Consider the following 17,167-nt stretch of genomic DNA (forward strand, 5'->3'; position numbering starts at 1 on the left):
GAATGAGCCGGGAAAAAAGAGGGAAAAGGGAAAGGGAGAGAGGGGGGGAGGATAGCGATGATGTGGATAACGATAAGAGAAACATGGGCGCTGACAAATGAGAAAACAAAGTTAGAGAATTATGAACCATGTTGGTCGTTACATACACATTCTGACCTCTCTGCCGGTCTCTGTCTCTGTCTGTCTGTCTATCTGTCTGTCTATCTGTCTGTCTATCTGTCTGTCTGTAGGTCTGTCTGTAGGTCTGTCTGTCTGTCTGTCTGTCTGTCTGTCTGTAGGTCTGTCGGTCGGTCGGTCGCTCGGTCGGTCGGTCGGTCGCTCGGTCGGTCGGTCGGTCGGTCGGTCGCTCGGTCGGTCGGTCGCTCGGTCGCTCGCTCGCTCTCTCTCCCTCTCTCCCTCTCTCCCTCCCTCCCTCCCTCCCTTCCTCCCTCCCTCTCCCTCTCTCTCTCTCTCTCTCTCTCTCTCTCTCTCTCTCTCTCTCTCTCTCTGGAACTCATTAATCCATCCAGTCTTTCTTTCTTCCCTGGATCTAGCCAGCAGAGTTAAGAAAACCGGTATCGATCTGAGCTCCCCAATCATTACACCAGCTTACTAACGTGAAGAAAACTCGTTTCCAATGCAGTTTTTCTCTTACCTTCTTGCCTGTGCGATTCCAACAACAGAAACAGTTAAACATACAGTCCTCTTGTCATAAAGATTGTGTGGTCTCCTTTTGACACACCAATGTTCCTTGGACACGCCATTCCGGACTGCAAATCCAATAGGCTAATTCCTTGGACTACGCATCCGTTAGGTGGAAATAAAATAAAAACAGAGATCTTCAGATTAATGGAACGTGAACAGCATCAAACTAAAGCAGGTTTCTAATGTGAACTCAACATTCTTAAAAAGGATTGAAGATGCGCTATGCCTTCACCATGGGGTCGTGATCGCAAGAAGGGAAGAATCGTATTCCTGAAACTGAAACTGGTTCGTTTCCTAAAAAAGAACATTGAAAGAACTAATCTAAACCTGCTCTTCTAAATCGATCTCCAAAGTTAACCTAGGAGAAACTTCCTCGAAGGAGTTTGTTTTCGCCAACTGTGTTCCTGGATTCGTGGCGACAACAAAGGGTCGCCCACGGAAACTCAGTGAAACTGGCTATCGGTAGGCTTATAAAACAAATGAAAAGCTTGAGTTGAAACCTCCAGGTTTACGTCACAGACGCTACGACTTTAACAATTAAAGTCCTGAAATAGCGACGAAAGGAAGCGAATGACATCCTTTTCGTGCAAATAAAACTTCTACTTTCCTCAGATGGGACAGAAGGAGCCAACAACTTAAAAGCCTTTCGTCGAAACAGACTCCTGGGTCGATCCAGTGAAAGTGAACTGATGTTTTAATCTCCCTATCTTTCTCCATGAACCGAAATAGCTTTTAACCAAGCAGTGACAGTCTAACATATTCCCTGCCTTGACACCGAGTCTTGACTCGATCCCGTGAAATTAAACTTATATTTTTCTAAGGACAGTGGCTTGAAACAAGAGGTTTGCAGGCTGAAACATTCACAATCTTGAAACCGACTGTCTTGAATCCATCAGTGAAACCGAGCTGATTTTATGCCCTTTTGTAATGTGTGTGTTTTTTCTCCAGGAGGGACAGTGGCTTTAAATCAGATCTTTACAGCAGGCTGAAATATTTACAGTCTTAAAACCGAGAGACTTGAATCCATCCAGTGACACCGAGCTGATTCTTGCCTTCTTTATTTTAATTGTGTGTTTTTTTCTCCAAGAAGTACAGTGGCTTTAAACCAGACCGTTGCAGGCTGAATATATTCCCAGCCTTTCCTGCACGGCTGTTCGATACAGTCGCTAGGTACCCAGCAGCTATGGAGCGGCGGGTGGTAAAGGACAAAAGCTCTTGTAAGGGGAACAGCCTTCCTCTGCTTCACATTCTACGAGCTGCCACAAGGGCACTTCATAGCTCCCGAGGTGTTCCCTCTGTACACATCGTGCAATGTTTGATGCAAAGAGGTTGCTGTATTCTTTTTTTTATAAGAGGGTATGTTGTTATGCTTTGTAGAAGGTATATCTACTTTTACGATGTAGCCCTCTTTTTCTTTTTCTTTTTTAAGGAACGTGTATCAACGATGACAGAGTATAGATAATATCAAAAAAGAGAATTCGTTCAGAAGCGGAAGAGCAAGAAGAAGAGGAGCAGGATGAGGAATTGCAGTACTGCTGAGAAAAGTGGTACATATGCCTCCCCACCCTCCCCCTCCCCAAAGAAGCAACGTATAGTGTAATATGGCTCGCACACGTAGTCGAAGTTTGTTCTTCAGGTAGTTGTTGTTGTTGTTGTTGCGAGGTTGTTTTATTCAAGTCAAAAGATGTGGGAGTTTAAAAACAAAAACACAAGCACAAAATCTTGCCCATTGAGATGTTTGTGTATCTGTGTGTGTATGGCCATGGAGGTTGGGGGCTAGGGCTAGTTGGCATAGAGGGGGGTGGGGGTGGGGGGGGGGTGGGGTGGGGTTGGAGCTAAGAGGGAGGACACGGGAGGTGACACTGCCAGTGCCGGGAGGAACAAAGCCCATTATTTTGAGATTACAATTGATTGCAGCCACGGTGGCTGGCCTGGCACTACAGTCACGGTGGCTGGCCTGGCACTACAGTCACGGTGGCTGGCCTGGCACTACAGTCACGGTGGCTGGCCTGGCACTACAGTCACAGGCCAGCGGTGTTGATTGGGCAACGAGGATCAGCAGATTGCACAAGTTTTAACACTTCGGGGGTTGGAAGGGGGTCGCGGATGTGCAGAGGAAAAAGAGGGAGGGGGGATGGATATGAAGCGAGGGAAGGGAGGTTTGGTTTAGGGGATGAAGGGGCCACGCAGAGCCACTTTCAAATAGTCTCAACCCCAAGCTCATCCCACTCCACACACGCACGCACACACGCGCGCGCGTACGCACGCACACACACACACACACACACACGCACGCACGCAAGCACGCACGCACACACACACACACACGCACGCACGCACGCATATACACACACACAGACACACGCACGCACGCACACACACACACACACACACACACACACACACACACACACACACATGCAGTGTGGCGAGTAAACAAAAAATCAAGAGACACATACAGAACACATTTTCAGGAATATAAATCTTTAGAAAATGGTTGAGGATTATGGCCGTACAATTTCTCAAAGTGGAAAGCAATACAAATGCGTTATCTCGATTGTACTAAAAACTTAATGTAGCTAGCTACCTGCATTATAGTCGGGAGAGGCTGCAAGCTGACATAAATCACACACAGACAGGAATGGTGATCCATATGGTCAATGGCAGAGTTCAGACAACACAACTGTACATTTAACTTGTTGTTATAGTCCGGTCAGACCGAAAGCCTGCCAAAAGGTAATGATCCGAGTTGTAATAAATCACAGTTTGGATGATTAATGTTCTCCCAACTACCGACACGTTTCTCAAATATTTGTACAGGTTTACGGTATTTTTGCGTTCACTCGAGTATCTCAAACGTGCACTTGTAACTTCATTAACTTTCTATAGAAACAAAAACGACCGCACGACAGAAACCAACACTAACACAAACAAACACTAATAACGCAAGAAATCGCTTAGATACGGGTCTAGACATGGGGGACAAAAATCTAAATATAGGACTCTCTTTTTGCGCCAATCAGAAGGACGCTAACAATGGGGACAGGCTTCATTCCCATCAATCAAAATCCGGCAGACAATGGGTTTCAATTCGGAACGAATTTAATGCTTCATTGGCTATTATGGATTAGCAACGCTAATCAGAGTCTGAGATGAATTGGGTGCTCTAATGAAAAACAGCAAGAGAATGAGTTTTCATGCGACTTGAAATTAATCCTTCGGGACCACCCAATAAAGAATACAGCCCACCGAATCGCTCAGGCTCACGCACATTCCCATTTGCATGCACAAAGGAGAAAACGAACATGCAAGAACCGAATATTCGCTCGATTGGTTATGGTTGTCCGCCACAGTGACGAAAATCTAAAAGAAAAAACACTCAGGTTTATGCCACCATGCAAACAAAAGCATACACCTTCAAGAAAGCATGGAAAACCGCTAAATCCTAAACCATACACTAACTTGCTCATGCATGCGTGCAAAATCGCTAAATCCTTAAGCCCTTACGCATTGGAAATCTCAATATGCAAAATTGCTGAAACCAAACGCACATACACACTGTATGGGAGCTTTACCCGTTTATTATGGCTAAACCATATACCCACACGTGTATTTCTCATGTAAAACGCAAACAGAGACATGCACGCACGCACACACGCACACCAACCCATCACACACACACACACACACACACACACACACACACACACACACACACACACACACACACACATCCCATCCCATCTAATCCTATCCCATCAAATCACATCACATCAACCACCATCATCAAGGACATTCAACACAGACTCAATGTCACCTTTACCTCCTACTCTCAGTAACTTCAGAATGACGTATTAACGCGCTGAATTAGACCGCATTATACACGTGCGATACGTATCCGTTTCCATTTGCATTTTTTTTTCTCTCCAGCCTAGATTTTCAACCTCCACCCACAACCCTCTATCTTTCTCTCTTTCGCCTTCCTCCTCCTCCTCACCCGTTTCTTTCTCTTTTTCTCTCTTTCTCTCTTCGTCGCTTTATCGAGACCAGAGAAGGAGCAAAGGGGAGACCGAAAAATCAATACGACTCTGTTCTGTGTCGAGCATCATGCGAGGCGAAACACGCACCCATTGAAATATTCTCGCAGGAAAAATCCAATCTTTGCGTAATATTCATGGCGTTAAACTTGATCCTGCTCACGGCGCCAGTTAGCAGTCTGTGGGTGAGGACAGGATTCTGATTTTCACTTGCAGCATGGATACATTTCTTGAGTGTCCTACATTGCAGAATTTCTATCAGAAGAACAATCTTCTTATATATATATGAAGGACTGGTTGCAGTTGCATGTTATGTTTGTACAACGTCAAGATATGTGTGATTGTGTGAGTGTGAGGACCATTGGGGATGGTCGGCTGCAGCGTGGATGGTGGTAGTGGTTGTGATGGTAACTGAGAGAGAGAGAGAGAGAGAGTGTGTGTGTGTGTGTGTGTGTGTGTGTGTGTGTGTGTGTGTGTGTGTGTGTGTGTGTGTGTGTGTGTGTGTGTGTGTGTGTGTGTGTGTGTGTGTGTGTGTGTGTGTGTGTGTGTGTGTGTGTGTGTGTGTGTGTATGTGTGTGTGTGTGTGTGTGTGTGTGGTTGTGTGTGGTTGTGCGTGTGCTTGCGTGCGTGGGTATGCTGACTCTGGTAAGCTGAAGAAACTACAAGAATAGTCTTGCACTTTCATTTGGTAGGATCCACTAATAATAACTCTCCCTTCTCCACACATATCTCTCTTGGGTTTCTTTTGTTCTTCCTGGTCTTTTTATGCAGCGTTGCAGATTTTGCGTAATATTCATGGTGTTAAACTTGATCCTGCTCACAGCGCCAGTTACCAGTGGGAGATGCGAGGAGTCCCATTTTGCCGAGCAGAGAGACTTTTACTGCGTTTTGTCTTGCAGAATTTCTGGCAGTACATGCTCCGAAGTCTTTATTGATACAATGAACTAGCTGGTGCATGTTGTGCTTGTGCGACAGCGGGATTCTGGTTTTTTCCTTGTAAATGACATATGGCATGTGTTCTGTTGTGTTGTGCTGTTTGTTCCTTTAGTCTTGCTCACTTAAAGTCTTCCCCTACCTCTGATGTGCAAGGAGATCTTGACCCTTGTTCACATCTGTGTCTTGTCTGTTTCTATGTATCTTGCACTGTTGGTGTTGGTGTTGGTGTTCTTGTTCTTGTTCTTGTTCTTGTTGTTGTTCTTGTTGTTCTTGTTGTTGTTCTTGTTGTTGTTCTTGTTGTTCTTGTTGTTCTTGTTCTTGTTCTTCTTCTTCTCCGATCCCTCCTCAATATGTTTCTCTCTAATTTTAGCCCCATCTCCTCTACTCTTTCTCTCACCGCCCTGCTCCCTTTTCCTACACTCTAAACAAAAGTGTTCCACTCCTGAACACCCTTTCTGTAACCACTTCTGAACACCCTTTTAGTAGAACACTTTTGGAACACTTTTGGAACACAAAAAGTGTTCTATACACAAAAAAGTGTTCCAAAAGTGTTCCAAAAGTGTTCCAAAAGTGTTCACATCTGAACACTTTTAAGTGTTCACCCTGCTGTAACCACTTCTGAACACATAAAAGTGTTCAGGTCAACACTTTTAGAACACTTTTGGAACACTTTTGGAACACTTTTAGAACACTTTTAGAACACTTTTGGAACACTTTTAGAACACTTTTAGAACACTTTTGGAACACTTTTGGAACACTTGTAGAACACTTTTAGAACACTTTTGGAACACTTTTGGAACACTTTTGGAACACTTTCATCCTGCACTGTCATACAATTCAGAAAGACATTAAAATCAAATTTTGTGAGCAAAGAAGCATTTTTAATTGACAAAAAGAAATGTCTGCAGCAGTCGCAGAACAAACGGGTCTGGGGTAGGAATTGTTGAACACATAATATACCGAGCAACAAAATTCGTCATTGTTTGATTGACACAATCTTCATCAATTATAGAGTTAGAATTATTAAACTACAAAAGTTTAATGAAGGCATGTTTGACCTTGCTTTTGTGTGATTATTTTGATGCTGTGACTGTTTTAACACACAAGACAAGCAGGTTCATCGTAAAACACATAATGCGCGCTCGCAGCACGTGCAAGTAGAGCAGGAGAAATCTGATATGTGAGATGTGTTCACTAATGCATTAGCAACCAAAAGAGACCATGGCACGCTTGCTGCCAGTCTCACTTTTGAAACAGCCAGGATGCCAAGATTGACACCACCAAAATGCCAGGTCGATTTAAAGCTGGGGGTGATCCAGAAGCGCTGGCATGTGCTTTAAACGTGCATGTGTCAACAGTTTATCACCTTCTGCAATGTTCTGGTGACATTGGAAGCACTGCAGTTATGCAACGCGGTAGATTTTTTCGCATTACCCCAATAAGACAAGATCGCAATTTCCTTCCACAACGTCTTCGACATCGATTCAATTCAGCCGCTGACAATACCAGTCATCATTGGTAGCAACCAGTGTCCGATCAGTGGCCAGAGAACGCGATGAAGGCTGACTGAGCGAGACCTCCAAAACTTCGTTTTGTCCCGTGTGTTGAAACAATCGCAGCATCAAAATACTCACGCAACAGCTGTGTCAAACATGCCTTCATCAAAATGTTGTGGTTTGATAATTCTAACTCCATAATTGTTCCGAGATTTTGTCAATCAAACATTGCAGAATTTGTTCGCGTTTCTTTTGTTGCTCGGTATATGTTGCTATTAAATAATATGAACGGAGCTCTGGTAAACCCCATCTTGAAAGTTCACACACGAAAGTCCGATAACAAAAACACCCTTCAGAGTTGGGAGGATTCCAGGCCCTTGGTCTTTGGTTTAGTTTTCAACTCGCTGTCCGGAGCATCCTGTTCGAAATAAAAGTGAGTTTTAGAACATGATGCATTTCCAACTCTTAACAGGTTTGTGTTAAACGTTTGTACTTAATTGATAACACTGAAGTGTAAATCTTAACTAATAGTGGACTTCTTCTTGCTGTCAGCAGATCTCCAACAATCGCAGTTACAGGTAAACTTTTTTTTATTCCAGAACGGGCATAGGTCACATAACAGAGAACAAATACGTCACGTCCAATTCGCTCTCACCTTCCCAACACACAATGACACTCGCATGCACGCACATGCACACACGACTGAATGTAAAAAGTAATCCCTCTTGAAGCAGGAGTCTGTCCCTAAGAACAAAAAGTAGAATTAAAATAGGTCTTTCGCAAGGATTTCATTATCGCGTGGCCACTCTGGAAAATGGCACTCTACAAATTGTTTATATAAGGTAAGCAGTAAACCGTACTGCTAATGTGGCGAGGCCTTGAGCACGCCCGTTTTCCTTAACTCGTTCTTAACCTATGTGAACCCAGGGAAAACACCTTGTCAACAATCACTGGAAGCCAAAGATCACTGTCGCAATTAATCGTGAACTCCGATGAGTTTTAGTTTAAAGAAAAGGGTGTCATATTGAATGCACCCTCTAGTAATCCGTTTGTAAAGAAACTACCTAAGTTTTGTTGGTTTGATCTAAATAATGAATTATAAGGAAATCATTTATTATGTAATGTATTCTATATTATAGAATGCATTCTATAACGTCCCGAACTGCCTTCTATGATAAAATGCATTCTATTTACACAAAATACCAAAATGCTTTTTATGATAGAATGCGTTCTTTAACGTCCTGAAATGCATTATAATTTATATGCATAATGTCCCGAAACTACAACAGGCCAGCCCCGCAAAGAAAAGCAGAACTACACACACACACACACACACAGAGAGAGAGAGAGAGAGAGAGAGAGAGAGAGAGAGAGAGAGAGAGAGAGAGAGAGAGAGAGAGAGAGACAGAGACAGAGACAGAGACAGAGAGACAGAGAGAGAGACAGAGAGAGAGACAGAGAGAGAGACAGAGAGAGAGACAGAGAGAGAGAGACAGAGAGAGAGAAAGAGAGAGCTGTGTGTGAGAGTGTTTGTAGATCTGCTTTCGAAGCAGGGACCATACCGAGCTGGCCTGTAGAAGTTTTGTGGCGCTTTATGGAATGCATTCTATCATAAGAATGCATTGTTGGACGTTATAGAATGCATTCTATAATAGAATACATTTCTGGGCAAATGACAAGTATGATTGAATGCATTCTATATTATACAATGTTTTCTATTTTATAGAATGCATTCTATAAATATAGAATGTGTTCTATGATATGGAATGCATTCTTTAATATAAAATGCATTCTAATTTCTATCATAATTTTCTAAAATATTTCATTATTTAGATCAAACTAACCAAAACTTACAAACGGATCGCTTTTAACTCACGTGATCTCAAGCTAAACCTACGTGAACCGAAGGAAAACACCTTGTCAGCGACCATTGGAGGCCAGCGATCACTGTCAAAACCAATCATAAACTCCGATGAGAATATTTTCAAAAGAAAAGGGTGTCATATTGAATGCACCTTGCATACACTGTTAGCGGCAATGGCAGATCCAAGCGGATCAGCAGCGTGTTGTCTGTTGGCTATGCTTTGACGAAAGCTGGCCTCAGTGTTTACGGCACTACTCTACCATAACGAATGGAAATTCTGAGTAGACTTAGTTCAGGAAAACATTTTATCATTGCAGGCCTCAGCACTCACTGAACTTAAAAATATGTATATTTTGTCCACCTTTTAAGGAGAAGACTGCAAAATAAGGCAGCATTCTCAAAATGTAACTGCGCTGTATCCCACAGAAAGCTTAAACTTACATGAAGTGCATCCACAAGGTTTCGTCGCATTACTGTTAGCTCCATCTCCAGAAAGTGAACTGCCTCAGCGAAGCAGTATGGTTCCTGCACACACAAGATGCATGTTAAGAAATCAAACACTATTTTACTGAAGTTCCACATCGTAGCAACACTGACAAGTGTTCTGATTCTCATACTTTTGTTTATTGTGAAACTGTGTATCAACATTTAGATTTCTGTCAAATGTGGAAGGAGAGGGGGCTGGCTGTGTGTGTGTGTGTGTGTGTGTGTGTGTGTGTGTGTGTGTGTGTGTGTGTGTGTGTGTGTCCACATATGAGTTTGGCGACTGTCTGGTGTGTTTTGCACGGAGATATTAATTTTGAAACAGAGTATTTCAGCAAATAGTATAATCAATGATTCCGCAACCGCCGGCACAATTGGCCTAGTGGTAAGGCGTCCGCCCGGTGATCGGGAGGTCGTGGCTTCGAACCCCGGCCGGGTCATACCTAAAACTTTAAAATTGGCAATCTAGTGGCTGCTCCGCCTGGCGTCTGGCATTATGGGGTTAGTGCTAGGACTGGTTGGTCCGGTGTCAGAAAAATGTGACTAGGTGAGACATCAAGCCTGTGCTGCGACTTCTGTCTTGTGTGTGGCGCACGTTAAATGTCAAAGCAGCACCGCCCTGATATGGCCCTTCGTAGTCGGCTGGGCGTTAAGCAAACAAACAAACAAAACTTATCAGATCAATATTTCTCTGCAAAACTACACACTATATGCAAATGCAGGACATGCGTACCTTGGTAAACACGTCTGGGTTGCCGTCAGTGCCTCCTGTTCATCCTCAGTGCAATTCAGAAGAAATGTGCGCAGGTTACGCCCACATCGATTCGCCACATGGGCACATCAGCTCAAACGGCTTCCCAGTTCCCTGAAAGTGTGATAGATCTGTGAAATTAAATACAACCAAGCATGCATAGAATTATTCTAAATTGCGCACACAATCAACCTGGCCACTATTATGATGAATGTTGTTCATTAATGTATGCTGTTTTTAGCCTACCGCTTCACTTTATCTAGCGTGCAGATCGTACATCTATGATCTAACCAAAGGAAGAAGAAGAATCCGAAAATCTGCAAATGTGTTGCTCTGACCACAGGCGGAAGGTATCGTTCACTGGACCACCATTATAATTATAAGGAACCCCTGGACATACAAGTATAACAATAACACAAAACCAAGCACATCAACCAGAATAAAAAATCAACATCAAATTGAAATAGAGTTTATTTACCAACGCAGAACTAATGTAAAAGGTCCACTGATCAGCTGAAACCGTTGCGACAGCAAAATTAGAGAAATTGTCTTCAAACGTCCACAGATACAAGTAACAGGAACATGTTACAACAAAAATACGAGTGACTAAGCTTAGATGAATTAATACAAAATCTCAGCAAGCAACTTACAGATAACAATCGGAAATCCTGAGCCAAATCAACGCAGCGACAACGCAGACAGGTCCACAGATCTAAAAGTGTCAACGTTCTTTTTTGGTCCAGCTGAAGCATGATGGGACAATTAGTAACATTATTAAATTGTAAAAATAAAAATGCTAATACTTACCGCTTATTAGATGTCTCAGATGAAATAAATGTTTGATGAAAAAATATAAGCACAACACGATTAAAAACAAAAACAAAAAAACGTCCCGCAGCGGTCTAGGGGGTATAAACATTATATACTCTAAGCGACGCTTGATCCCGACGAGTCTCCGTAGCTCAATCGGTAGAGCGCTGACATGGCAAGGCGAAGATCTCGGGTTCGAATCTGCTCATGGCCCAAATATTTTTAATGTATTATTTTATTCGGAAAGACGAAGTGGAACACTTGTGGAACACTTGTTGAACACGTGTGTTCACCTGGTGTTCCACTGTGCAAAAAAGTGTTTACCATGTGTTCCAAAAGTGTTCAGGTAGCAGAAGATGCTTCAGGATAACACATTGAGAACACTTTCTGTGTTCCAAAAGTGTAAAAATGTGTTCACCCTAACACTTTAAGTGTTCACCCTAAACACTTTCAGTGTTCTCAAAGTGTTATAAAATTTAGAGTGTACTACCTAGCCTATCGGTACTGCCTTCAAGTCAACCAGAGAAGATCCATGACTCTAAAGCTTGGCACAAGGGTGGTTTCATCAGTTGAAGAAAAAAAAAAGAAAAAAGAGAGAGAAGGAAGACAAAAATCTTGTTACTGATAGAAGATGGTAAGAGCGAGTAGATAAGAGGAAATGGTTGAACGAAACTGTAAAACCGGCTAAAGTCGAGGAGAACGATGTGGAGGAGAGGGCTTGATAAGAGTGTTCGGGAGGAGGGGGGGGCAGGGAGGTAGTGAGAGGTAGTGAGAAGTGGGAGAGTTAGTGGGAGGTGGTGGTGGGGGGGGCAATCAGAGAAAAATAAGAAGCGCGATAAAATTGAGGGGATACTGAGCATAGAGTTCACGGATGAGGGTGGGGAAGAAGTGGGTAGGAGGTAGGTAGGTAAAAGGTAAGCATGAGGGGGGGGGGGGGAGAGTAGGATTGGGAGGTAATGGGAGGGGGACCTGACAGGTAGAGAAAGATAGAAAAACGATTACATCTGTCTATCTCATCACCCCGTGGTGTTTGTCTGACGGCAATTAATCCAGCTTTCAAGCGTTCGCTTCTGCTCAGCAGGTAGCCAGGAAGGGGCGGAAACTCAAGCACATTTTGCAACTTTCCGCAGGTTTACTTTTTACCTTCCTGTTCATTTGCACCTGACAACTTGTGGCTTGGCAGGTAATCTAGCGATGATTAATTGGAAATTTTTTAGCTTGTATGATGAGGTGGGGAAGGCCGCTGAAGACGCACGCGTGCGCGCTTGGGAACAACCTTCACTTTTGCATCATAAATACCAGGTGTCAATTTGATGTAAACACCAACGTACATTATGCATTTCCGTGATGGGGGCCCTAGATCACAAGCAAGCCACTGACATTCTGTATATCTTGCGGCATGTACTTGTTTTCCTGGAACCGGGTACTATGATATTTATAAACAAAACATACGTCCACTTCTACACACACGTCCATTTCCCCAAGCGACCTCCCAAGACGGAATGTGGATGCGCCTGCAGGAAGACGAACGAAAAAAACACCTCCCTACTTATTACTCAACGGCCTGGATTGAAAGTCTGTAAACACAATTTGTTTAAAGCAAAACAATGTATGCCAACACTAATGAGTGTTGTCCTTTAAATACTCAAAATGAGCAGAAAGGCACAATGAAATTCAGCAGCATACCAAAGTAAGACACAATGAGATAGACAAATTCGGTTCAGAATTAGCTCTGTCGGGTTTTTCATTGCCTGACTGATTGCTTGCTTGCCTGTTTGATTGATTGATTGATTGATTAATTCATTCTATCATTTATTCATTTATTCATTGACTCAATGATTCGTTGATTCATTCAGTCGTTCTTTTAGTCATATATTCTGTTAGTTTTGGGGGTTGTTGGGAAAAACAGTTGCCTCACAAAGACTAATTTGCCAAAGCGCTATTCACGAAAACCTTTTTTTCCAGTCAAGATTTTAACTTATATTAAGATAAAGATAGTTCGCTGGAATTGGCCGACTGCTTTGGTTCTTCTTCTTCTTCTTCTGCGTTCGTGGGCGGAAACTCCCACGTACACTCGTGTTTTTTGCACGAGTGGAATTTTACGTGTATGACCGTTTTTTTACCCCGCCATTTAGGCAGCCATACGCCGTTTTCGGAGGAAGCATGCTGGGTATTTTCGTGTTTCTATAACCCACCGAACTCTGACATGGATTACAGGATCTTTTTCGTGCGCACTTGGTCTTGTGCTTGCGTGTACACACGGGGGTGTTCGGACACCGAGGAGAGTCTGCACACAAAGTTGACTCTGAGAAATAAATCTCTCGCCGAACGTGGGGACGAACTCACGCTGACAGCGGCCAACTGGATACAAATCCAGCGCGCTACCGACTGAGCTACATCCCCGCCCGACTGCTTTGGTTGAAAGTTAATATTAATGTGTCCTGTCCCATTGTTATCTTTGTTTGCGCTAGCGTCTTTTTAAAGCTTCTGCATGAGGTTGGGCATCAACACATATTTATCAAACTTTGCTACAATAAACACAGAGACACAGCTATCTGGAGTCAGTTGAGCAGTAAGGTCGGCGGTCACAGCAAAACATGCACTGTGGAACTTGTTATTCTCTGTGATGCCATGCTCGGTTGCTCAGTTTCACTGATCAGCGGCGTGTGTATTCCTGACTTTTTCGAAGGGGCACAATTAATTCTTCCAAAGCCAATATATCTCCTACCGAGTTATTTCCGGACACAGATCAGTTGAGTCAGTTGAGCAGTGAGGTCGGTGGACACAGCGAAACATGCACTTTGGAGGTTATCATTCACTGTGATGCCATCCATGATCATTTGATCGTTTCACTGATCAGCGGCGTGTGTGTGACTCACTGTTTCCAAGGAGCACAACTCTTCCACAGCCAATAAAAACTCCGACAGAGTTATTTCCGGACACCGTCTTTTCACTGAGCAGCATAGCAAAGTGGGTCGCAACGAAGTTCAGAAGGATACCAAGCCCAACGTGCCAGACTAAACAACAGATAATGAACGAATGTCACTAACGTCTTTTTATAGTGCATAATTGCGTCTGTGGTGACGGCATGTATCAACAGTGAGGCGGTAGTACTTCACAGGGGCTAACCTATATAATCTTGTAGTTCATCCGAATTTCAGCGCAACATCGTTACGTTACAAATTAACAGTCTATATAGCTATTCTGATGAACACGTGGGGGAATTCGGGGGCTGTGATTGGATGGGCTCTTCCGATTATCAAAGCATAATGCTACGGAAGTCGGCCATTTTTCTGAATATCCAAAAGCATATTGAGAAAAATGGCCGACGCATGATTCCGGTTTACCCATCTGTACCACGGCGATGTTTCTATCGACAACAGCATACACTGACAACTTAAAAAGCTGTTTCAACAACTGTGTTGTGAAGTCGAATGCACTTGGAGTCAGTTTTTCTTCCAAAGTCAGAAAGCGTGTAGCGGTGTGCATGTGTGCGCGAACATGATGCGCGTAAGAAGTTTGTCTGCTATCAAAACCTGAGATCAACGCATCGACGCAAAAACTGTCATTTTGTAAGTTTGGAACAACAAATCAAGGTCATAACAGCTATATAATCGCTATTGTGTTTTCAGCGTAGCAATAGGGTCCGATATTTAGACTCGAACAAGTATAATGCGACTCGTCTTCGACTCGTCGGCATTATACTTGTCTCGTCTAAATATCGGACCCTATTGCTACGCTGAAAACACAATAGCTATTAATAATTATGCTGAATGTGGGTTAGCTTGTACTTTCTTGCAACGTTCTCTCCGTCTGTCTGTCTGTGTGTCTGTCTGTCTGTCTGTGTCTGACTGTGTCTGTCTGTCTGTCTGTCTGTCTGTCTGTCTGTCTGTCTGTCTCTCTCTCTCTCTCTCTCTCTAATCCTCTCTCTCTTGCACACCTCTCTCTCTCTCTCTCTCTCTCTCTCTCTCTCTCTAACTCCTTCTCTATCTCTCTTGCACACCCCTCTTTCTCTCTCTCTCTCTTTCTTTCTCTCTCTCTCTCTCTCTCTTTCTCTCTCTCTCTCTCTCAGTCTCTCTCTCTCTCTCTTTTGTGCAAAGCCCGCCATGTATGATAAGGGGGCCTACATGTATGTTCACCCCTATCATAAGGGGCAATGGCCTGTATGATTAAACATTCCAATCCAATCCAATCCAATCCAATCTCTCTCTCTCTCTGCTAATATACTGATGGTCATAATAACGAAAATGCTGCTGCAACGTGATTGTTCTTGTTGCTGGTGATAATGGTTACAATAATTATGTTATAAGGTGCTCTCAGTTGTTAAGGCAGGTTGCTCAGTGTTGCTGCTGCTGCTTTTACAGTTGTTGCTGGGGCGCTTCTGTCTTTCTTTCTTCTTTTTTTTTTTACCAGAATGTGTGTATCAGACCCTACATTAGTTATTACAAGGACATTATTTTTACGTGTTGCACAACCCCGGCCACCAAAGCTCTCTCAAGCATCACCGGAATAATTTACGATGCGTCAAACATTTTATCTCGTTCTGTTAATCACCCACTCCACTGATTTACGTGATACAGTAATTAGGAAGCGACGCAACCCCGATCTCTCACAACCATTAATTACGTTTGCAACGAGATATGACGATCGTAAATTTCTGGTTAAACAGGCGTAATAGGGGGCTTTTATGTGCCACGTCATCCCTTGATACGCATCTTCATATTCCGCCTACTGCTCCCCCCTCTCCACCCCCTCAACCCCAACAAGCACCCCTCTGTTTTCTCCTTCTTTTCAGCCCCCGCATTCTGTCTCTCTCTCTGTCTCTGTCTGTCTCTGTCTGTCTGTCTCTGTCTCTGTCTCTGTCTGTCTGTGTCTCTTTCTCTGGCTCTCTGTCTCTGTCTGTCTGTCTGTCTCTCTCTCTCTCTCTCCCTCTCTCTCTCTCTCTCTGTCTCTCTCTCTTTCTCTCTCTCTCTCTCTCTCTCTCTCTCTTTCTCTCTCTCTTCCTCTCTCCCTCTCTCTGTGTCTCTCTGTCGATCTCTGTCTCTCTCTCTCTCTTTCTCTCTCTCTCTTTCTCTCTCTCTCAGTCTCTCTCTCTCTTTCTCTCTCTCTCTCTCTCACTCACTCTCTCTTTTTTTTCTCTCTCTCTGTTTCTCTCTCTCTCTCTCTCTCTTTCTCTCTCTCTTCCTCTCTCCCTCTCTCTGTGTCTCTCTGTCTCTCTCTCTTTCTCTCTTTTTCTCTCTCTCTCACTCACTCTCACTCTTTTTTTTCTTTCTCTCTCTCTTTCTCTCTCTCTCTCTCGCTCTCCACCACCACCACACCCTCGCTCTCTCTCACCCCTCTGCCCTCACGCCCATCACAAAAACATCACATCCAAACGCCAATCCAACCTGCCGCTGGAATTAGGTCAATAAAGACGCATCCGAAGGAGAGGGGAGGGGCGGAATTTTAGAGGGGGGAGGTAGTGGGTTGGTGGGTAGAGAGAGTGTGGCTCGGATGTGCTTTTTTCAGTATGGGTAAATGTGTGAATGGGTGGGGTGGGGTGGGGTGGGGGATGTGGGGAGCGTGTGTGTGTGTGTGTGTGTGTGCGTCTGTGTGTGTGCTATTTTTGCGGATTTTGTCATTGCATTGGGCAGTTTCCTCCAAAGCCGATTTCTTGTTTCCCTTCTCCAACCGTCCACCTCGAACAATGCCCCCCCCCCCCCCCCCCCCCCGTCCACACACACACACACACACTTCTCCGCATCCCATCCAAAGGTCTACTTGCACCGTATAGTCAGAATCTTCAATTATTCAGACCCAGTTCTTTTTCAACAAATCTCAGTCTTTGATGTTAGCTATTACCACTTGTTGGACGGAAATGTGTACTTCTGAAACACACAATGATTTCATGCAAGAAGGAAAACATCACATGTGGAGCACTCACCCGACCCACTAACACATTCCCCTTTCCTCGTTTCCGTGCATATTTCCTATAATGACACAAATCAGACACAAAAACAAGAAACTGGGAGGGGGGGGGGGGGCAGTGAGAGGGTCGTTATAGTATGCGTGTCTTGGGAGGAGGGTACAATAAACATTGTTAGTGTGTGTGTGTGGGGGGGGGGGG

General features: G+C 43.8%; 1 protein-coding gene and 1 long non-coding RNA gene across 2 annotated transcripts in view; both read right to left on the reverse strand.

The window, feature by feature from the left end:
- LOC138967110 (uncharacterized) overlaps positions 1-17,167 on the reverse strand; it is a 239,891-nt gene that overhangs the window by 136,978 nt on the left and 85,746 nt on the right. The window lies entirely within an intron of this gene.
- LOC138967109 (uncharacterized) lies at positions 6,079-11,144 on the reverse strand. The gene is made up of 4 exons (XR_011455850.1): positions 10,902-11,144; positions 10,234-10,365; positions 9,459-9,542; positions 6,079-7,571 (listed from the first exon to the last, which is right to left on the reverse strand). It is a non-coding gene; the product is annotated as an uncharacterized lncRNA (long non-coding RNA).

The sequence above is a fragment of the Littorina saxatilis genome, linkage group LG5 (genome assembly GCF_037325665.1).
Source record: "Littorina saxatilis isolate snail1 linkage group LG5, US_GU_Lsax_2.0, whole genome shotgun sequence".
Lineage (NCBI taxonomy): Eukaryota > Metazoa > Mollusca > Gastropoda > Littorinimorpha > Littorinidae > Littorina > Littorina saxatilis.